This window comes from Lissotriton helveticus, chromosome 1_1, assembly GCF_964261635.1.
Source record: "Lissotriton helveticus chromosome 1_1, aLisHel1.1, whole genome shotgun sequence".
Taxonomy (NCBI): Eukaryota; Metazoa; Chordata; class Amphibia; order Caudata; family Salamandridae; genus Lissotriton; species Lissotriton helveticus.
The window spans coordinates 116,354,530-116,378,709 of NC_136057.1; the positions used below are offsets into that span (position 1 = coordinate 116,354,530).

Consider the following 24,180-nt stretch of genomic DNA (forward strand, 5'->3'; position numbering starts at 1 on the left):
CTCCAGCACCCGAGGGCTGGAGTTGGAAGAGGGGGGCACATCGCCTATTCTATCAAAGGTTTCCGGCCTGTCCTGGGACTAAAAAGGGTTTGAGGACAGGATGGAGGCCAGCTCCTTCAAACAGGAGAGGCTGGGGTCACTTACATTTCCCTTCCTCTCTCCCTATCCCTCGCTCTGCCTCCCTCCCTCTCCCTCGCTCTGCCTCCCTTTTCCTTCCTCCCTTGGTCTCCCTTGCTTTGCCTCCCTCCATCTTGCTCTGCCTCCCTCCCTCTGCCTCGCTTTGCCTCTCTCCCTCTCCCTCGCTCTGCTTCCCTCGCTCTGCCTCTCTTTCCCTTCCTCCCTCCCTCTCCCTCGCTCTCCCTCCCTCTGCCTCCCTTTCCCTTCCTCCCTCCCTCTCCCTCCCTCTGCTTCCTTTTCCCTTCCTCTCTCCCTCTCCCTCGCACTCCCTCCCTCTCCCTCTCCCTCCCTTTCCCTTCCTCCCTCCCTCTCCCTCGCTTTCCATTGCTCTCCCTCATTCTCCCTCGCTCTCCCTCCCTTTCCCTTCCTCCCTCCCTCTCTCTCCCTCCCTCTGCCTCCCTTTCCCTTCCTCCTTCCCTCTCCCTCGCGCTCCCTACTTTTCCCTTCCTCCCTCCCCCTCGCTCTCCCTCCCGCTGCCTCCCTTTCCCTTCCGCTCTCCATCGCTCTCTCTCCCTCTACCTCGCTCTCCCTCCCTTTCCCTTCCTCCCTCCCTCTCTCTCCCTCCAACTGCCTCCCTTTCCCTTCCTCCTTCCCTCTCCCTCGCTCTCCCTCCCTCTGCCTCCCTTTCCCTCCCTCTCCCTCGCTCTCCCTCCCTCTGCCTCCCTTTCCCTTCCTCCCTCCCTCTCCCTCCCTCTGCTTCCTTTTGCCTTCCTCCCTCCCTCTCCCTCGCACTCGCTCCCTTCCTCCCTCCTCTCTCTCACTCTCCCTCCCTCTGCCTCCCTTTCCCTTCCTCCCTCCCTCTCCCTCCCTCTGCTTCCTTTTCCCTTCCTCCCTCCCTCTCCCTCGCACTCCCTCCCTCTCCCTCCCTTTTCCTTCCTCCCTCTCCCTCTCCCTCCCTCGCTCTCCCTTCCTGCCTCACTTTCCCTTCCTCTCTCCCTCCCTCTCCCTCCCTTTCCCTTCCTCCCTCTCCCTCGCTCTCCCTCCCTCTCCCTCGCTCTCCCTTCCTGCCTCACTTTCCCTTCCTCCTTCCCTCTCTCTCCCTCCCTCTCCCTCCCTTTCCCTTCCTCCCTCCCTCTCCCTCTCTCTCCCTCCCTCTGTCTCACTTTCCCTTCCTCCCTCCCTCTCCCTCGCTCTCCCGACCTTTACCTTCCTCCCTCCCTCTCACTCGCTCTCCCTCCCGCTGCCTCCCTTTCCCTTCCGCTCTCCATCGCTCTCCCTCCCTCTCCCTCGCTCTCCCTCCCTCTGCCTCCCTTTCCCTTCCTCCCTCCCTCTCCCTCGCTCTCCCTACCTTTCCCTTCCTCCCTCCCGCTCCCTTGCTCTCCCTCCTGCTGCCTCCCTTTCCCTTCCTCCCTCCCTCTCCCTCGCTCTCCCTTTCCCTTCCTCCCTCCCTCTCCCTCGCTCTCCCTCCGCCTCCCTTTCCTTACCGCTCTCCATCGCTCTCCCTCCCTCTGCCGCCCTTTCCAGCTCTCCCTCCCTCTCCCTCACTTTCCCGCTCTCCCTCCCTCTACCTCCCTTTCCTAATCTCCCTCGCTCTCCCTCTGTCTCCCTCTGTCATCTCACCCTGCCTGTGTGTGCCCGAGCTGAGACAGCTTCTCGGGCACACACACAGCATTTCACAGGACTTTAAAAGAAAATGTTCATGTTAATGAGGCTTTTGTATTTCACCTCTTAGTGCCCTTGCAGCTCCACTCTGACTATCACTGGAATGCCATGCCCCCACAGAGCAGCAGAGTCTCTCAATGTTGCGCCCAGTGTTTGCAGAAACTCTTTAAAAACATATTTTCTTAAAACACGGGTATGATGTCTGCAAGGTCCCTGGGCCGTACTATGAGTACCCGTGATCTTGATCAACTAAAAGCCTTGGCATCTCAATTGACTGCGATCTGTCTATGAAATCCCAGATTGGGATGGTGGTCTCTACCTGCTTTTTTCAGCTCCGGAAGATCAGGAAGATGAACATAAGTTACTTACCTGTAAACTGTGGTTCTCCAGTATTGGTATCTTTGATAGATTCACATGCTTGTGGGAGTTCCACAGTACATAGAATAAAAAGGGTTATAGCAATAGCATCGCTAAAAGAGCAATAGGACGTATTGTAACATAGACGTTAATAGGAAAAAACATGTCACTTTAATAACTTGTCCAAGTCATTAGATATTTTCCAAATTCTAGCCAATCAGTCAACAGCACTCTCAGGAACCTTCTCATCAGAGGCGCAGGCTCTCAGATTTTTGAGCACAAGTGTGGCATAAAAGCCAAGGAGAAGAGGGGAGCCTCTGAGGGGAGGTGGGTGGGTCGCATGTGAATCTATGAAAGATACTAACACTGGAGAACCACAGTTTTCAGGTAAGTAACTTATGTTCCTCTCCGGTATTGGGGTATCTTTCATAGATTCACATGCTTGAATCAGAGTAGATAGCAGTAATTCGAGAACTGTGCATAGTAAGCCATAAGTAAATCGTAAACAGAGTACGAGAGAATACATATACGTATATTACAGTATAGCATTAAACATGGGCACATCTGCAAAAGCAGAAATATACATACAATGTGTGCAGGAGGAGGTAAGAAACAGAGGCTCACCTTACTTAAAAAGATTACGTAGCTCCGCTTGCCCCACAGCAGTGTCAGCATTGTTGGCAGCTTCCAGACAGCAGTGCTTGGTGGCAGCTCTGCAAATCTGATGAAAAGGCACATCAGTAAAGAGAGAAGTAGAAGAGGAGACTGCTCTAGTAGAGAGCACTTTAATTGTTGCATGAAGGGTTTTGCCTGCTTGCTGATGGCAACAGGAAATTGCTCTAGATATCCAACGTGCAATAGTCTGTTTAGCAACTGGAGGTTCTTAACGCATCCTGCCGTAGGCTATGAAGAGCTGATCAGTTTTACGGATACTGTTTGTTCTTTGCAAATAAAATGTCAAACATCTCTTAACATCTAGAGAATGTACAGTCTTTTCTGCTGGCGACTGTGGATTAGGGAAAAAAGTCTTTCAGATGACCGTCTCATTCAGGTGGAACTCAGATGGAACTTTAGGAATAAAGGCCGATTTAGAGCGTCTTTGGTGAATTGAAGAAAAGGAGGTTTAAAAGTAAAAGCATGTATCTCGCTGACTTGCCGAGCCGAAGTAGGAATTAAAAGTAGCGATGTCTTCCAGGAGATGAATTTAAGATCAGCCCTACGAATGGGATCAAATGGGGACTTTATGAGTTGTGCCAACACATTGTTCAGGTGCCAAGGAGGAGGCGGGCGTCGAATTGGAGGGAACATCCGAAAGAAGCCTTTGAAAAATTGTTGAATAATTCTTGAAGAATAAAGAGAATTGGAACCATCCTGACGGAATCTGGAAATTGCGGCAAGAAAAAACTTCAGGGTAGAGTGAGAGAGGTCGGATTTTGCTAATTGTAAGAAAAAAGGCAGAAGCTGCTCTGGCGTAGAGTGAACAGGGTGAACATGTATTTATTTACTTTATTCATCATTATTTGTAAAGCGCAACTGACACCCTACGGGTAACCTGGCGCTGTGATACAGGCGACTAGCTTAGGGCAGAGAGGATGCCAAGGAGCATACTCAAGGGTAGAGCCAGGTTTTTAACCTTTTTCTAAACTGCAGGATGTTGTCTATTTGTCTCGTATCAAATGGAAGAGTATTCCAAAGGCGGGACGCTGCCGCACTGAAGGCCCTAGCTCCTGATTTGATAGTGCCTTAAATTGTATCCTCTGCGAGACTGGCAGCCAGTGTAAATCTGAGAGTGCCCGGGAGGCGGAGGAGCGGCGTGGTTGCAGTAGTACCAGTTGAGCCGCCATGATCTGTACTCTCTGCAATCTCTCAATCAGATATTGTGGGGATTCTGTTAGGATGAGTCAGCAGCGCCAAAACAAGTACTGCCACTAACCTTTAGTACCACCAGCGGGGACGACGGAGTGTACAGAAGTCCCCCATCTCCCCTGAGCACAACCACACACAGAGTAGATATACACTACTATGTAAGGAAGCACCCGGGGAATAGAGAAAATAATAAACTCTGCTGCTGTGCTGGAGTCTTCATACACCTTAAATCTGGTCTATGGCTCAGTATAACTTCAGAAGTCACCCCACAAACATAAGCTGCAGATGAAAGGACTGAGAGGGATATGAGAAAAAACTTAGGGATTCATTCATATCACACAACAGGATGCTCGTATAGTCAGATACTCACAATATAACAAGCAGCAATACTCTTAGGGCCCGATTCACAGAAGTAACTACCTAAACTTACTACTTTTGGTATTCACAGTAGTTAGGATTTTGTCTTAAGACAGAGTTAAGTTAGAATTTTGTATTAAGTCTGTCTTAAGTTTGTCTTAAGTTTGTCTTAAGACAAACTTAAGACAAAATCCTAACTTCTGTGAATACCAAAAGTAGTAGTAAGTTTAGGATTTTGTTTTAAGTTAGTTCTGTGAATCGGCCCCGAAGGTTCTGAGACTATCCAATGCCAGGGAGTTTACGAGCTCACTGAACCCAAGGATGATTTCAATCAACAAACAAAGTCACGGTAAATGGTGCCTTAAGAGGACTATGAATGGCACCATAAAAGAGCATAAGAACCCTGTTAATAGCACAGGGTAATAGCGAAGGAATAAAGTTGTGCACGCAGTAGTCACAAGCTCAAGTTCCATACCACTGAGCAATTGCACGCAAAACCACTGTTTGCGGGCACAGTGTAGATTGTTGGCGCAGGCTCCAAAAGAGACGACCAGCGTGGAAATAATTTCAAAATTAAACTGTTTCATAAAGCAGAAGGAGCACTCCAGCACTTCCTTTCCGAGTGTGGCTAAATACCTTGCGTTTCCAGCGTTGGGAAGATACAGAATCCTCTGACCTTTAAAGCAACACTTCAAACACTTCAGAATGAAGAAATGTCAGCAATGGTGATTAATGCGAACCAGCTGGAACACTCCTTAGAGAAAGCCTGGGCCTCGGAAAGCAATTGCCTTGCTTTTCTATGTACGGTGGGAATCCCACTTCAACGACGAGGAATGATTCAAGCATGTGAATCTATGAAAGATACCCTAATACTAGAGAACAGAAGATTTCTCACTACTGAAGCTCTTACCCAAGTTGCTTTAGCCTTAGTCATCGCTCACATTGACTACACTAACTCTTTACTTTGGCATTCCGGCATATCAATCTAAAAGACTGCAACTAGTTCCAGGCTGCTAGATTAATCTATCGCCAGGCAAGAATGCAGTATGTCACCCCTCTTATGAAAAAGTTACATTGGCTTCTGGTAGTCGAATGCAGTGCATTCAAGTTGGGATGCCTTCTCTTTAAAGCGCTCCATGCCAACTGCCCAGTGTCTGTGTCTACTCGGGTCCAGAGATATATCCACACTCGGGATCTTAGGTCTTCCCATTTAAATCCCCTAGCTACTCCGTCCTTTAAATGCTAGAAATTGGGGGTGTGGGGGGGACTAAGATTAGCGGTACTGGCTCCTCAATTTTGGAATTCTCTCCCTCAGGACATTAGATAGATGATATCATATCCTCAATTTTGGAAACTCTCAAAGACATGGCTATTTTACCAGGCTTATGAATGAATCACTTAGCGGCAGGACTCCCTTGTCCGCAGCGCCATGAAACCTTGTGGTGTGAGCGCGCTTTATAAGTATTTTTAACATAAGATAACATTTAACCTTGTCTAAATGGGACAACCTGGAAAGTGTTATTTCCAGAAACAGGGAATTCTACAGCTTGTCTGTGTATCTTTTATCTGCACCTCACGACTCCTCACATTCCTCTCGAGAGAAGATTCTGCCTCCTACTCATTAGTGTCGTTTCAGTAACTGTTTCTGTCACGTGTTCATATTTCTTGTATCAGGAGAAAAGTGTATAAAAATACATTGTGTAGCATTAGCATGATATACTCCACCTTGCTTTAGGGTGGATGCTCTCGTCCATTTCAAAGACAATTGTCACTTGTTAGTTTACTTGGCCTTTTGCTATTTTTGCATTAAATGTATGATAGATGTGTTGGCCTCCCGGTGTGTTGTGTTTTATTTTACATATCACAAGAGATGCTGAGGAAAATGACAGTCCAGTATACACATTCTTCATATAACTCAACTTACAGTATACTGTTCTGGAGGTTCAGTCCCACGGACATTATCTGTAACTGAACACAGGCACCCTAGGAAGCATGTGCTTTTCAAACCAGTTGCCCTCTGATGCGGCGTCCTCGCTATTGGATAAGTCAGTATGTCCTGAATTTTAGGAGGGTTACCATATCTAGTGCACCCTGTTAGACAGCGCTCACCTGTGGTAGTAAGATGTTAATAGGCACCTTATCACCTATGCACGGTGCAGGGCTTTCAGTTACAGAGCTCCTCACGCTGTGGAGAAGATTAGGTCACATTTACCCATTTTCCCATATTTGGTCCAGATGAAATGCCAACAGATTGCTCTATAACTACACAAGGCATGAAAAAAGTTGAACTGAAGTATAGACCCCAGCTTACCAGCAGGTCCATAGGTGAACGACACTTACACGCAGTGATAGGGGCCATTAGTTCCTCAATTTCTCTGCGACTGTTTTTAATCTCAACATGGACCAGGATGATCACATTAACTATATTGCGGCAACTGGTCGATAGTTGATCTTATATTCAGGCTTTCACCAATCTCACATCTTATGACACAACATCCTCTGCCCTACTATGCTCATACGGCATACTTAATAAAAGATCTCCGACAAAGTGCCCTCTGGTGGTGCCCGCCAGGCATCGTAGCGCCGGCCTGGTGAGGAGTATAGCCCAATGATGAAGCATGTCACCTTCAGGTGAGTGAACGCAACTTGTCTTAAAAGCACATGCTTCCTAGGGTGTCTGCATTCAGTTACAGATAATGACTCTGGGACTGAACCTCCGGAACAGTAAACTGTGATTTGATTGTGTTTTATTTTAACAAATGTACATAGCAGATATTGTCGCTTGCTTGTTTAACAAAAATGATCGGATGACTCATGACCATAAAAAACAAAGGTTATAAATTCAATATTGTGTCAAATACTTAAAAATTGAACTGGATGTGCTGAATCGATGTTGCCCCGGGTCATGCGTGACACCTTCCACCACTATTGCTTATGGGACTTGTAGTTTTGTTTTTCTCATTTAAAAGATGGGCTCTAAAGTCCCAGTGTTCTAAGCGATGTTAGTTAAAATCAGAGGCCTGAGTGAGGGTGAAGCATGACGTGGCTCTGCTTAGCAGTGAGATGAATGACAGTTCCTCAGCCCTTCCATTCTTTGACAGACAGAGGCTCGTTGGCCGTTCATATTTTCTTGCAACGAGAAAGAAACTTTTATTGCAGCTTGTGTCAACTGAAGAGATAAAACGCCTGGGCGCGTTTCATTAACTACTGACAAACATGAACAATCAAGAACATGAATTTCTGGAAAACTATCAAGCACCCAATCAGAATCAGCCGTCCTTCACACCCAGGAATTCTTGAGGCTTTGGAGAGGGTGAATTGCACGTGGTATAAGAGGAACACTACATCGACTCAAAGCTCACTTCTCAGGGATGTACTGAACTGCCAGCCTCATGGCACACTTAGCCAGCTCTTCACCTCCTCCTCCTCAAACTGTTGGCCAGCTATCAGGGCAAATGAGCCTGCAGCAAAGCATCGCTGGCTTGGTTCCACACCGGACCAGGCAATGTGGTCAACTCCATACTCCTCCAAGTCAGCATGCTCTCTGGTCGAGCCAGTCCTAACCCCACATGATTGTTCCCCATCACAACTATTTTAATGGTACTAAGTTATGTTTCTGCCAAATGATTGAGTCAAAAAGTGGAAGATTTTACTAGGAAGTACTGAAGGAGAAATCATGAAGTTTTTCAATATTTCTGAGTCTGCCACAGTACACAGGAGCATTATTTCTCTACAGCAGCAAATCATGTATGTGCCCTGTAGAAAGCTTGTTTGAATGAAACATGGAATTTATTGCAGCCTACAATTCATGCAACAACATAGAGTGCAAGATAACTTGTGTTATTATTCCAGCAGAACGAAATGCCATTCCTAATGAGTACGTCATTTTAAAGACAAACCCAGAAAAATGTATGGTCAGTGTTGTTCTTCTGCCTGTTAAAAGACAATCTCCATTAATGTGTCAGTAATTAAAACACTATGAGAAACCTACTCTATGGCAGGGTGCTGCCTGCCACTATATTGCAGGTTACTTCCAACATAATCTGATTTATACATACATTGGGTCTGCATACAGCAGTCTGGAGCCACTCAGGAAGGAGGTAAGCTCTTCATTTCATCTTAAGCCCTTAGGTTACATTCACAGCCTGATGGGTCCGGAGAACTTTATCCTCGCTCTAACTGCGCCGACGTAGCCCAACATAGTCTGTGTAGTGTGCTGGGTGATGCCTGGCATCTTATTATCGTTGGCGGATGGATGAAGCTCTGATAAGAGCTACTACAAGAAGAGCAGAGAAACGGGACCACAGATCACCACAGAGTGATAACTGCCCAGAAGCTGAAGAAAGAACTCTGGAACAGCAAACCTTCTACACCCTGGAGATTCTCCAGAGTAAGCAAATGATGGTAATGAAATGCAAATTGCAGCATTAAGGTCACTGTAACACTGGGCAGGGGACGGGAGGAAAAGAACCGGATAATGTTGAGTGGTGGCGTAGTGAACTGACGTCCTCCCCCTCTCTGCCTCATTATCAGCATGACTGGAACAGGGGAGAAGCCTGTTCCTGGGAACTAGCCGACGAATTGGATGACAGCCCTTTAACTGGAAGACACACGAGTACGCAGATCCGCCCCTAATGACGGCGCGGGATTCCTAGTGGGTAAAAACGCGGAAGAAAATGTCCTGACGTGTGACGTCACCGACCGAGGAACGGAGCTTTTGGAGGCGGACCCGAGGACGACAGGAGTAAGCCAGGAGGCCACTGGATCAGTGAATCGCCGTGCCACACTCCCGAGGGAGGAGTGTGGCTACAACAGGTACGGCAGCGTTTGGCGGGCTGGGTAGGAAGACGGGGTTCTTCTAAACCGTAGCCGTGTGTGTGCCAGAATATCTGCCCAACCTTTCTTTGTCCTCACCGTGTAAATACACCCCTCCTCACCAGTAATCACGCCTCTGCACCCTCGCACGTTTAATAAAGTGTTTAGCACCTGAGCACGGGTGTCCCCTGCACTTGCCCGGTTCCCTGTGGGAGAGTCCAGATAGAGTACATATCTTGACGATCTGTACCTGTTTCTTTTCCCTGGCGGAGTCCAACTAGGAGTTAGGAAGAACGGAAAATCCCCTGAAATCTGCTTCTTAACCATCTGGAAACAAGACCATAACCAGACGCCATCACGGACCCCAGAGCTTTTCAGAGAGACACCTTGACAACCCGACATAAAAAGACGTTTTCCAAAATAAAACCTTGCCTACCCCGAACTGGTCTTACGTCTCTTCTTGATCCCACGCCACAACTGGTGTCAGAAGTGGGATATCCCCCTTCCATCCCGCAACAGAAGATGGACCAAATCATACAACACCTTATAAAGGGACACGAAAAGGTCAAATGGGCGGTAGAAAGACAAATGACGTCGGCTCAAGCAGACAGGGAAGTTTTCAAGAACACCTTTTCGGCCCAAATCGAAGGCTTAAATAAGGCGGTCCAACAACCCAGTGCTTTACCCGGTGGGGAACGAAGAGCCACCCTGACGCATCCCTCGGGAGTATCATTAAAAAAATACAACGCAGGGGAGGATCCAGATGCCTTTCTGACTAACTTTGAATGAGCAGCCTGGGCCTGTGGTTGGACAGAAGAAAAATGGCCCCTCTTTCTGACCCCATTGTTAACCGGGGAAGCTCAGGCTGCATACCAGGTGGCCAATGCCACAGGGAATACGCCATATCAAGAGATCACTGAAATAATCCTGGACCACTTAGGATTAGATTCAGAGGCCTATCGTGTACGGTTCAGGAAAGAAAAAGGAATTCCTGGTGAAAACCCCAAGACTCTATATCTCCGGTTAAAAATGGCAGCCGATAAGTGGCTGAAATCCGAGAGCAGGTCCAAAGAAGAGATAATGACTAGTATATACTTGGAACAGTTTCTGGAAGCGTTACCATACAGAAGCCAACGTTGGCTTAAGCAACATTCTGGCCTTACTGCCCAACAAGCCGTAGAGATGGCCACCAATTGTTCCCGAGCGCAGCCTAGGTCTCTCCCTTGGGACCAAGAAAAAACTACAAAGATGTCCGCAGTACCAAAACCCGAGAGGAAGTTCAAAGTCGGCCCAGAGCAGCCAAAAGTGAAACCCATAAGAAAGGAACCAGTTTTCAAAGGCCCCCGGTGCTTCGAGTGCGGCAAATGGGGCCATATCGCTAGACTGTGTCCCAGAAGAAAGGCCCCCTGAAGAACCAATGGAGGTGGGGTACATACCTAAGGCCGTGATGTACACCGCTGAGATGGGACCATCTATGTAAGGGTAACAGTCAATCAACGACAAATAAGGGCGCTGTTGGATTCAGGATGCAGACAGTCTTGGAAATAACAAAGGACACTTGGGAACAAGAGAAACACGATGAACAGAAAACCCTACTAGAGTATACTCAACAGCTGTAGTCCTAGCTCAGCAAACTGAGAGATTTGGCATACTCTTCCTTAGAAAATAGCCAGAAGAGGCAAAATAAATATTATTAAAAAGGCAAGAAATGGAGAACCCTAGAAAAGGGAGACTGGGTTTTAGTGTTGTTACCCTCCTCCACTAATAAATTCAGGAGTGAATGGCTGGGTCCCTATCCCATAGTAGACATCATAGGGAGAACCACTTACAGGGTCTAGATCTCCCCTTCGATGAGCCAGACCTTTCACATCAATCTATTAAAAAAATGGATAGGTCCGATACCCAAGGTAGCTCAATTCGGAATCCCTACTGGGTCAGAGCAGTGCACCTTAGAACAACTGCCTGTTAATGAAGAACTTACATACGCCCAGAAAACTGAGCTCCAAAACACCTTACATCCCTTCTCTCCAATGTTTTCGGACCTGCCAGGATGAACACATTTGATAGAGCACAAAATAGAAACAAAACCAGGGTAATGTGTTAAACAAAAACCCTACCGGGTGCCGGCAGCATGACGACAGGATATAACAAGCATTTGCAATCCAATAGGTCTCGCATTAGGAAAGTTTGACCTATTGGTATTGTAAATGACACATATATTTTATTTATGTGTTGGTTTTGAAAATAGCCAAATTAATGGCTTTGTCATTTACAATGCCAATAGTTTTAACTTTCGCAAATGTGACACCTATACCATTTGTAATGCAATATGTGTTGTATTTACGTGACTTAGATGTATTGATATTACAAATAACAATGGCTTTAATAATTAATACTTAAATAAAAGTTATTGTAATTTATAATGGCAATAGCTCAAACTTTTGTAAATAACTTTTGTGCAGATTATGTTCATTGTATATTATTGTGACGAAAATCAAAGAACAGAAGTGAAATATTAACATCTTTTTGTTTCATTTGTAATAAAGCTTGAAACATTGAGAGAACATATTTGAACCAGTTGTTGTTGAAAGGTTGCACAGATTGATGCTGTGGTGATGCGATAGATATATAGAGGGAAGGTGATAGATAGATCGAGTGAAGGCGATAGATAGATCGAGTGAAGGCGATAGATAGAGTGAGGGCGATAGGGCGATAGAGTGAGGGCGATATAGTGAGGGCGATAGATCATGATGCAACACAGAAGGAGGGAGGGCATGTGGGAGGCAACACAGAGGGTGGATGGTAGGCAACACAGAGTGAGGGAGGGCGGTCAGTAGGCAACTCAGAAGGAGGGTAGAGGCAGCACAGAGGGAGGGTAAACAGGATGCAATACAGAGGGAGGGCAGTCGACGGCAACACAGATGTAGGAAGGGCGTTTGGAACGAAACACGTTTCGGCAACAGGGAAGGAGCAAGGGTGGATGAGAGGCAACTGGGAGGGATGGTGGGTTGGAGCCAACAGTGACAGATAGGCATCAGTGATGGAGGGTGGGTGGCTAGACAACAGGGAGGCAACACAGAAGGATAGTTGGCGGGTTGCAACACGGATTGCAACACAGTGGGTGAGTGAGTGGGATGCAACACAGAGGGTGGGTGGCCGGGATGCCAACATGGAGGGTGGGCTGCAACACAGAGGGTGGGTGGGTGTAATGCTACACAGATGGTAGGTATGGCAACACGGAGGGTTAGACAACACAGGGGGTTAGGCAACGTGGGGGTTAGGCAACACGGGGGTTAGGCAATCAATCAATCAATCATGCCATTTGTATAGCGCGCTACTCACCCGGGAGGGTCTCAAGGCGCTTGGGGGGAGGGGTATGCTACTGCTCGAACAGCCAGGTCTTGAGTTGTTTCCTGAAGGCGAGATGGTCTTGTGACGGAGTGATGTCGTTGGTGCCGGTGCTGGGGTTGGAGAACTCCTTGACGATAGTGAAGAGCTCTTTGCTGTCGTGGGCGCTGTTGTCCAGTCGTTCCTTCAGGGATTTCTTCTAGGTGGTGCGGATGAGCTGGTGGTGCTTGCGGGTAGCGTGTTTGAGGGCGGTCATGTTGTCGGTGGTCCGGTCGAGGAGCCAGGCTTTCTCGAGGGTGCGGCAGGTCTTCTTGGAGTCCTTGAGGTCGTCGGTGAACCAGGATGCCTTCTTGCTTCTGGGTCTGCTGGGAGGGTTCTTTAGTGGCGCGAGGTCGTCGGCGCAGGCGGTCAGCCACTGTGTGAAGTTGCGGGCTGCTTCGTTGGGGTCCGTTGTGTTGGCGGGTGGGCTCTGGCTGAGGGAGGTGGTTAGCTGGTCTGCGGTGATCTTGCTCCAATTCCTGTGAGGTACCTGTTGCGGGTGGTGGTGGGTCGTGGATCTTTTGAAGCTGAAGTGGACGCAGCTGTGGTCGGTCCAGTGGATTCCGGTGGCGTGGCTGAAGGTGATGTGCTTGCTGGAAGAGAAGACGGGATCAAGCGTGTGGCCGGCGTAGTGGGTGGGGGTGTTGACCAGTTGTTTGAGTCCGAGGTAGGCAACACGGGGGTTAGGCAACACGGGGGGTAAGGCAATACGGAGGGTTAGGAAACATGTAGGATGGGTGGGCCAGCGGTGAGCCCCACGGAGGGTGGGTGGGCGATCAGCTACACTAAGGGTGGGAGGTAACACGGGGAATGGGTGGGCGGGTGGCAGGCAACACTGACGATGGTTGGGGGTTCGCTAGGCAACACGGAGGGTGGGTGGTAGGTAACACAGAGGGTGGGTGGGTGGTAGGCAAAACTGGGTGGGTGGGCAATAGGCAACACATTGAGCGAGAGGCAACACATTGGGCAAGAGGCAACACGGAGGGTGGCTGGGTGAGAGGCAGCACAGAGGGTGGATGGGTGGGCGAGCGGCAGCACGGAGGGCGGGTGGGCGAGAGGCAGCACGGAGGGTGGGTGGGTTTCGAGGCGGGTGTGAGGCAACACTATTTAGGCGGGAGGCAACACGGAGGGAGGGTGGTCAGGAGGCAACACGGAGGGAGGGTGGGTGGCAGGCAACACGGTTTAGGCAGGAGGCAACACAGAGGGAGGGTGTGCGGGCGGGAGGCAACATGGACAGGCAACATGGAGGGAGGGTGGACATTTGTGTGAAAATAACCAAGTTTCAGTAATATTCGCGGTGTATGTAGCAGCCTTGAGTTATTGAAATAAGATTAACAAAATAACCAACAGTAACAAGGTTATCAAAAGTTATAACTCAACTCAGATGTCGTATGTATAATGTAGCAACAATGCGGAGTTATTCTATTCACACTTTGCCTTTACCGCTAGCTGCTCTGCCATGAGCATATTTGTCTGCTAGTAGTTTTGGAACAGGGGTTAATTGTGCGGACCTTGGTAGATTAAAAGATCCGAACCAGCAGGAGATTCTGTTATTTTATTTGCCCGACACAAATTGTTTCTCATCTGTTGGTATAGCGCAGTACTACTTAAAGCCTCAACCTATTTTCTTCCAAAGGGATTTTGAATTATCCATGTTTATAAAAAGCACACCAAGTACAAAAGCAAGTAGGAAGAAAACGTCCTTTTACGAGTAATCCAACGGATTGTTGCTCTGTGCACTGTGTCTTTTCCCAGCGAATAGAAGAAAGGTAACAAGAGTGCTAGACGCAGAGGTGCAAAAGGCGAATCATGAATAACAAAAGGCACAAAGGACCAATTAACATGATACATCAACAGGGCACTGAGTCTCTCTGACTTACGAGTTTTATTTTGACAGAATGCATAGTGTTTTTCAAATGTTTAAGAAATGCACCATTATCAAATTATTTTGGCTTTTATTGTACTGTTATCTAGTTAAACCAAAACACTAAGGTGGAGTATTTGCAATGTTTAAACGCTTTCAAGACAAAACACTCGGAGTCTGAATGCCCGTCAGGAGAGAGAGAGAGACACACAGACAGACACACACAATATCTGAGAGGGTGAAAGGGGCTGGTATTTCAAAAGTTAGAATCGAAAATTGTTCTTGCCAAGTTAACAACATCAGTAATCACAGTTGTAACAAGACAACAACGCCCTTATTTGCCAACTTCATTGTGTGAACCTCCGAATAATGAAAGGTTGAGTCCGCTCAGGTAGTATGCAGAACTGTAACTTGCAGATTCGCACAGATTTCTTCGTGGAGTGTGCACCCCGCTGAGATTTCTCACTAGTATCCTATTGTTAAAGGTATTCGGTGTGTTGAAGCTTCTCGGTGATAACAAGAAAAGCCTGGGTGTGAACTGAAACCAGTATTAATAGAAAGCGGATTTGAATCACGGCTTCCTCTGTTATTCAATGTGAGCGTCAGCAAAGAGTGTGTTGTTATCAGATTGATGGGCCGGGTTTGATTGAAGTTTCTTTGTCATGCAAATGTCAGAGGGGTGATGGATGGGCTCAGATATGTGACAGGCTTCAGGAGGTCCTCTGCCATTGGCTCCTCGCCAGAGACACATGTCCTGGGTGCAGGGTACGAGTATTGAAGGCTCGCCGTCCATGAAAGGGAATGTTTACAGCTCTGACAGTCTATCCAAAGGTCTCGGGGCAGGAGGAGTCTTCTCACACAGGTTGTCACTCCGCTGGCAATGGCAGATGGACAATCCCAGGCTGAACTCCTTTTTAGAGTATGCAATTTGTAGCCGCGGGACGAGCGCCTACTCGCCCAAGGGCTACCACCACCCCCTGGACCAGGGTGCCCCAGCCTTCCCGGCCTGCTCAGGTGCACACACTTACAATGGAGATGGGCGCTTCATGGTGGGGGGCAGCGCAGCTGTGTCCAGCCAGCTCCATCAACAGGGCTCAGCCTACCCATCGGGGGCTGGCCTGGCATACCCTGGCCAGGCGCCCGTGTACCCTTCTCAAAGCTGCGGCACGGGTTACAGGCACCAGTTTTACCTCAGCCAGGAGGGCGAGGGGATGTACTTTAAGCCCTCTGTATACCCCGCCAACACAGGATCCAGCCTCGGCGGCCTGACGGACACCTAATGCCCCTCCCCCGGGCCTGGCCTCTACCAGCAGCAGCACCCCTTTCTACAGGAGCAGCAGGGCTTCCTGCAGGGCACCTACACTCACATGCCCACCTTGCCTCTCGGAGACCCCGAACAGGCCTCCACCACGCACACCTTCGACTGGATGAAAGTGAAGAGAAATTCCCCCAAAACCAGTAAGTGGCTTTGTTCACTATAGTTTATAGAGTTCTTTAGTGAGCAGCAATGCTTCAACCAGAAGAGCTGTCATCTATACAGTGCACTCACAGTGATCTCACGATCTGCCCAGTGCAGTCCCACAGATCTCACATCGGAGAGGCCTGTGTGATCCGTGCAGTGGACTCACACAGTTTTCATGTTCAGGGGCTCGAGAGGCCTGTGTGATCTGTGTAGTCTCACAGATCTCTTGTTCAGGGGTTGTTGGTGTCTGCGTGATATGTAAGGTGTATTTACAAAGATCTCATGTTCGGGGGCTGGAGAGGCCTGTGTGATATGTGCAATGGACTCACACATATCTCATGTTCAAGAGTCAGTGATACCTGTGTGACAACCAGATAGTAAACTGACTGTGATCTTACCTTCATCTAAGACGTTATGCCAACGCGGCCCAAACCGACTCCCGACTCCACCCTGCTCCTGGCTGAAGAGAGTAGAGACTGTAGGCCAGGGAGCGCGTGCGGCGGGCGTGCTGTGTCACTGCTGAGTGGGGGCTGGCCAAAATGATGTCCAGGGCCGTCATTGGTAGCGCTACCAAATTGACGGCCCTGGGATCCACATCATACGCACCGCACCACCACCATTAGGGGTGCGCGCGCGCACTGTGACGTGCACTAGTTCCACTTCCTGCCTGCAAGAGTGCACTTTCCGCATTTCATGTCGGGCCGGGCCCACTGATCTGCGGTCTATTCTGCAGGGCCCCCTGGGCAGCTGCCCACACAGACCATGCCTAGGACCGGCCCTGGGACTGCCGCCGGCAAAGAAGGTAGAGCAAGATATAGAGGAGGAAGCAGTAACAGGAGAAACAACAAAGATCGAGGCAGGAGACGAAGATGTGGGTCATTCCATGCAGCGGCGGCGGCGGGTAAGGAGGGGGGGCGGCGGCATGTGTGTGCCTGTCTGTGTGTGTGTGTGTGCGCGAGTGCATGTGTGCGCCTGTCTGTGTGTATACACGTGTGCGCGTGCCTACGGCCGGCCTGCGTAAGCGCATCCACAGACCCTGAGCAGCTCGTGCACCGGTCTGTCTCCCTTGAGAGGCCTCTTAGTAGCTACAGGTCTCGAGCGAGACTTAAAAAGGGAAGTACAGGACATGCTCAAGTTGGGGGTTATCCGTCCATCTAGAAGTAACTGGTCGTCCCCTATTGTAATGATTCCTAAACCGGACGGGACGACCCGGTTCTGTATGGACATTAGAGCTTTAAATAACATCTCCTCCTTTGATGCCTATCCCATTCCCCGGGTGGATGATTTAATAGAAAGGATAGGCGAAGCCAAGTTTATTACCATGCTAGACTTCACTAAGGGGTACTGGCAGGTACCCCTTAGGGAAGAAAATAAACGAAAGACTGCCTTTGCAACAGAGGAGGGCCTATATGAGTTCAACGTCTTGCCCTTTGGGCTGCATGGGGCGCCTGCGACCTTCCAGAGGTTAATGAATACCATCCTACACCCCTTTTCCTCCTTCTGTTACGTCTATCTTGACGACATTGTAATTTTCAGCAATACCTGGTCAGACCACTTAACACACTTAACAGCTATTCTGGAAGCCCTACACAAGGCAGGGTTACATATTAACTCAAAAAAATCTAGAGCGGCATACTCCAAGGTTAAATACCTGGGGTATATGTTGTGGGAAGGTGTTATAGCCCCTCAAGAGGAAAAAGTAAAATCCATCATGAATACTCCCTTCCCCAAAACAAAGAGAGAGATACAAGCCTTTCTGGGCCTTATAGGCTATTACAGGAGATTTATAGACAACTTTGCGGTGACAGCAGCTCCGCTCACAGACCTTTTAAGAAAGGATATTAAACCCTCCTCCAATCTAAATACTTTGGAGGAGGCTAAACAAGCCTTTAAGACCCTTACAGTGGCCATCACTACAAGCCCAATTTTGATACCTCCCAACTTCAGTAAACCTTTCTCTTTAGCCACGGATGCTTCGGACATGGGCTTAGGAGCTGTATTGTCCCAAATAGGAGAGGACGGATTAGAACATCCGATCCTCTACATTAGCCGGAAACTACATCCTAGGGAGTGCAAATATCCCACGATCGAAAGAGAATGCCTGGCGATAAGGTGGGCGGTGGAGAAATTAAAGTACTACCTAGAAGGCAAGCCTTTTGTACTTTATACAGATCACGCCCCGCTACAATGGATGAATAGGACCAAAGCCCATAACCCTAGAGTACTCAGGTGATTCCTTTTTCTACAACCTTTTTCTTTTTCAATACAACATCGAAAGGGCACTGAGAATGGAAACACTGATTTCCTATCCAGACAATTCATTCTTCCCAATCAGCAGAAACCAGGGGGGGAGGAATGTAACACTGGGCAGGGGACGGGAGGAAAAGAACCGGATAATGTTGAGTGGTGGCGTAGTGAACTGACGTCCTCCCCCTCTCTGCCTCATTATCAGCATGACTGGAACAGGGGAGAAGCCTGTTCCTGGGAACTAGCCGACGAATTGGATGACGGCCCCTTTAACTGGAAGACACACGAGTATGCAGCTCCGGCCCCTGATGACGAAGCGGGATTCCTAGTGGGTAAAAACGCGGAAGAAGATGTCCTGGCGTGTGACATCACCGACCGAGGATCGAGAGTGGGAGAGCGGCCCGGAGGAGCAGAGAGCGGAGCTTTTGGAGGCGAACCCGAGGACGACAGGAGTAAGCCAGGAGGCCACCGGATCCGTGAATCGCCGTGCCACACTCCCAAGGGAAGAGTGTGGCTACAACAGGTACGGCAGCGTTTGGCGGACTGGGTAGGAAGACGAGGTTCTTGTAAACCGTAGCCGCGTGTGTGCCACAATATATGCCCAACCTTTCTTTGTCCTCACCGTGTAAATATACCCCTTCTCACCAGTAATCACGCCTCTGCACCCTCGCACGTTTAATAAAGTGTTTAGCACCTTAGCACGGGTGTCCCCTGCACTTGCCCGGTTCCCTGTGGGACAGTCCAGATGGAGTACATATCCTGACGATCTGTACCTTTTTCTTTTCCCTGGCGGAGTCCAACGAGGAGTTAGGAAGCACGGAAAATCCCCTGAAGTCTGCTTCTTAACCATCTGGAAACAAGACCATAACCAGACGCCATCACGGACCCCAGAGCTTTTCAGAGAGACACCTTGACAACCTGACATAAAAAGACGTTTTCCAAAATAAAACCTTACCTACCCCAAACTGGTCTTAGGTCTCTTCTTGATCACACGCCACAGTCACACACTACAACATCTTTCCCTTTAAACCGAAGATAACAGCCTACAATAAAAAACTAACCAAAAAGCAACAAAACTAGAAAATGCATTTCCAAAAGCTGCAAAAGAGAAACTGTTAATACAAATGAACAATATTAAACTTTGTTGGTACCTTAGTAATGTGCTCACTTCTGGGCTTCACTCCATCTGCAGCAATAACGCTCTGAAAGGAGAAATTACTGCTGTGAGTCTCAGAGTCTTCAGTATTACTGGTCTCAGTCACGAAGACTGTGGTGTCGGAAGATAACTTTCTCTTATTTAGCTTCATAGATCCACCAGTCACACCATCGCTCTTAGCAGACAGGCCACTGTCAGCAGCATCATAACTTCAGGCAGACCAGCAAAGCGGATCTCACCACTCACATTGGGTGAACAGACTCGCCTCTGCTACATACATCCACTATGTTCTCAAATTTGCTTGGGGCTGCCAAAATGCAAAGAGCTGCAATATATTCGCCACACTTTCCTGACTACCTTGTTTTAAAAAGTTGTGAGATTCAAGCGTGATTCTTGGTTCATCTCCAAGCTGAATTTTTTTAAAGGTTCTATTGCCACACAATACTATTCCCATATTCCAGTTTGTCCACAGGGTGCTTCAAGCCTGGTAGGTTATCACCTGCCTGTTTTGCAGATAATTTCAGATAGTTTCTGTAAGAAACTGAATTATTATTTACGGTAGATGAGGAACAATCACAACCGTTGTCAGAATGAACTTTCAAATCCATTCAATTAACCTAGGATCAACCCCCTGGTACCTAAGCATGGAACAGGCAGGTTTAACTTAAGGTAATATGTCAAATATTTATGCAGAAACCAAAAAAGTAAAAGTCAAAATGCAAAACAATAAAAAACCCAAACCAAAATAGAAAAAAAAAGTAAAATGTATTGAATAAAATGACATTAAAATTACAAAATCCAATAAGGGGAATGAGATATGAACTGTAACGCTTTAAGAATCACAAGGTGCCAATGGATGAGGGGCCCAGGCATGGATTAGTCTCTCTGGAGCGGACTGCCAAGTCTGAGTGAACTTGTTCTCCCTGTTCAGCAGGAAGTCACTATACCGGAGGAAGGGCTTTAAGTGGAATGAAAAACCTTGTGATGGCTCCCAGGGGGACATGGTCGATGTAATGAAGGGCGTGGCTTAAAAACCCAAACAGAAAATACATGCTCGGCATAGTGTGTCGCCCCACTGGTATTTTGCTGCTTCGCCATTCCATCCATATATAACAAGTAACATTACATCTACTACAAGCCAGGACTATTGGCTTTGCCACCACCACGTCCACCACGTCCATCAACACCACATCCACGTCCACCATGTCCACCACCACGTCCACCGCCACATCCACCCCCACATCCACCACCACCATGCCACCACCACCACGTCCACCACCGAGTCCACCACCACTGTGTCCAACACCACCGCGTCCATCACCACCTCGTCAATCACCACCACCACGTCTACCACCACCATGTCCACCACAATGTCCACCACAATGTCCACCACCCCCACCACCAGCATATCCACCACCACCATGTCCACCACCACCAAGTCTACCACCACCACTATGTCCACCAACACATCCACCACCACCCCCATGTCTGCCACCACCGCATCCACCACCACCATGTCCACCACCTATGCAATAAATAACGTTAACAGATTTTTCTGTGGCGCATCTGCAGAAAAGTCCTCTTCCTGTTGGAAATTAAGAGAAACTTAACCCCTCACCCAAACAATACATTTACGAAAAAAATGGACTGAATGAGAGCCGTGGCCTGCGGCCTTGGTGCTACAGTAATTTTACACCTGGCGGCCAAAAAACCAAGTGCGTAGAAGCCCTGAGAGCACGGCCGCCGCGCCGCAGATGCACGCACCGCGGAGGCCATCTGTGGGTTCTGCCCCGGTAGCTCGCGTGGTTTAATGTAACAGGCCATTGGCTTTGAATAGATCCCACGGGCTTCCCAGGGGCGGGATACACTTACAGGGGCAGATTTAATCTTCCATGAAAAATCGGTGGGATGCCAGTGGAGCATGGGACAAAGAGGCGCGAGTGGTTTATAGCCGCTGCCAAAAGGACCACTGGACATCACTTCTTCAAACAGTATATGTCCATCTTCACCATTGACCCAGTAATGCAAACCAGAACCGGAGTCCTCAAGGACAACTGTGGCAATCAAACCACACACACAGGTATCTAGGTAATCCATAGGATTACCTAGATTGCTTCTGTTGTGGGGCGGGAAGGGGGAATTCCATAAATATAATGCCATTTGAATATAATTAAATTGGGGACTTTACTGTAAGGAAAATAGTACTTCAAGGAAGTAAGCGGCCACTGAGGCATTTATGCCACACACATGTTTATTTGTTGACAGGAAAATACACTATGCAAAATGTTTCAGTAACTGACAGCTTTTGGTTAAACCTGGGCAGAATCATTCAAATTCAAACTTTGTTGACAACGAATTAGAAATGTATGGTTGTGTGTACAGCGCCCTAGGCCATAAGAGCCCACACAAAAGCTTAAAATGTAAGTTTTCTAATGTTACTAAAAAGACCATGAGACTGAAGATAACAAGCATTTGCAATGCAACAGGTAGCGCATTTACACGAGTTTAAGCTATTGGGATTGTAAATAACAAAGAAATGTATTTATGCTTTGAAACCCAAAACATAAATAAAAGGCATTGTCATTTACAATGCCAATAGCTCAAACTTGCGTAAATGTGAGACCAATTGCATTGCAAATGCTTGTTCCAGTTTGTTGTGTGTCCAAACACCCATTTGGTAGCAAAGTAGCAGGTATACCCCAACTGCCTGGTATTTAGTAAACATCAAATGCATCGCTAGTGGGCTGCCAACTATCAGGGTCGCACTGAGATAGAGAATGTTTACGGGCACCAAAATAAAAATGCTCACCATTAGTGAATAGCTGAAGAAGTGGCATCTATACGCTAACTGTAATGCACAGCTATCATGCAAAAGGAAAATAATAATAGACTACTGCATAGAATATCTGTGCAATGCAGTAAAAAAAAGTACATAGATAAGCAAGTCAGATTCAGAGAGCACTATATTCATTCTATATCATGCATTACAATATTTTAGCTTTCTCCCACTGGAAACTTGCTCTGCCCAATAAAAGTCAATGTTAACATGTTCCCCCACGTTTCATTAAAACTCTCCCACATTGTTGTACCAAAATACATTTAAGACTTCTTTATTCATGTACATGAGGGTATACACTGCTCATGTGCGTGCTTATATTACGTGAATCACGGTTCATTACCATTAAAGAGAGGCATAATAGATTTGCAATGTCCCTCTCTGTGACATTACTGCACACTGCCTATGCTAATTTGCAAACCCTGTCCCTCTAAAACCTATTTTTTGTTTTGTTTAGGGCTCGTGCCCCCTGTACTTTTCATTTTTGTACTTGCGGTTTGCTGTTTTCAGTATCTGAATGGACTTAAATATACAAAAGTGATGTTATTACAATCCTTAAAATAGCAAATGTGTCACAAATTGTGGCTTACGTGAGGACGGAGGGACAGGAGACTGATTAGTTAAGTGGTGAATAAATACACCAGCCTCGTCACACTCACATTTCCTTGAAGGCTTGACAAGCCTGTCTGCTCAACTGCGACGCCTTTTTGAAGAACATGGAAATACACATGTAGCTGGGGTGGTCGCCGGGAGGATCTAGATCAGTGATACTCAAAGTACGGCCCGGGGGCCGCATAAGGCCCTTCAGGTCTTTACTTGCGGACCCCCCGGGCAGCAGCAGCACTGGGCTGCTGTTTACTCGAGTCAGAACTAACATGAACAAGAAACGTACATATACAGCAAACACTTATTTAAAGGTTAATTGCAGTTAGGAAAATGGGCCTTTAACTTTAGGCGCACCTTCATTCTTAAAGGCAGCCACTAGATATACATGCTTTGTTTCCCTACCGCGACTTTACACCCCGCTGGCATCAGGGCGGCCCTCGGTCACACCACAGACCAAACTTTGCGGCCCCCGAGAAAATGTTTGCGAGTACCCATGACCTAGATCAACAAAATGCGGGAGTAGTTAGACACGAGGACGAAACAGAAGCTTTCTAAAAGGCACAAACAGGAACCAATGAAAACAAGCATTGGCATAGCCAATAGGTTGCGCCTTTGGGACCTTATACGTGTTTAGCCACGCAACAGTTGATGTTGTTGCACCAAGGATATTGTGCTGGATAACTAAACACGTATAAGGTCCCAGAGGTGAGACCTACTGGCGATGCCAATGCCTGTTTACCTGATGGGCATTGGCTGACCGCTGCCTGGTTACTGAGGCCCTAGAGAGGTTGAGACATATTTGGGGGAGTTTTAGCCTCATCAGATTGCACCTAGGCTGTGCAGGCCCAGCCTAGGTGCAATGAGGCGCAGTCGGTGTGACTGTGAGTGCGTTGTTTCACTTTCAATTGACGGGGCTGCCCCCCTTCACTCTGGTGAAAGCCACAAACGGGATTCAAGTCGATCTTCTCATCACAGACTTTTCAGGTGAAACAAATGTCACCGTTTGCTGAGGTCTTCAAAAGAGACCCAACTCCAACAATGATGGTCAAGGAACATTTTTGCTGCTAAATAATCATGTCTAATGATCGATGCAGACAACAACAAAATTAATCCAAGCTGAAACAATGAAACAGAAGTTTATCCAAAGAGGATACCCTCATCGTTTGGTCAGAGAGGCCTATAAGAGGGCCCGCTTTTATGATCGAGATGCCCTCCTAAATTCCCAAAAGCAGAAATCTGACCCTCAATTGGTGTGTATCACCAAGCATTCCACCATGGATTCAACAATTAGGCAAATAATCAATTCCAACTGGCATCTGTTGAATATAGCTGAGAATGAACAAAAAATACCAAAACCAATGTTCGCCCATAGGCGAAACAAAAATCTAAAAGATCAGATTGTCCATTCTCGGCACAAAAGCAATACAAGAAAGGATCCCTTCATCCAA

The 24,180-nt window shown here is 47.7% G+C and overlaps 1 protein-coding gene and 1 pseudogene across 1 annotated transcript in view; one reads left to right on the top strand and one right to left on the bottom strand.

Annotated features, from left to right (window-relative positions):
- Positions 1 to 24,180, bottom strand: part of LOC144763651 (uncharacterized) — a 504,573-nt gene that overhangs the window by 129,958 nt on the left and 350,435 nt on the right.
- Positions 15,217 to 15,906, top strand: LOC144806277 (homeobox protein Hox-B1-like; annotated as a pseudogene).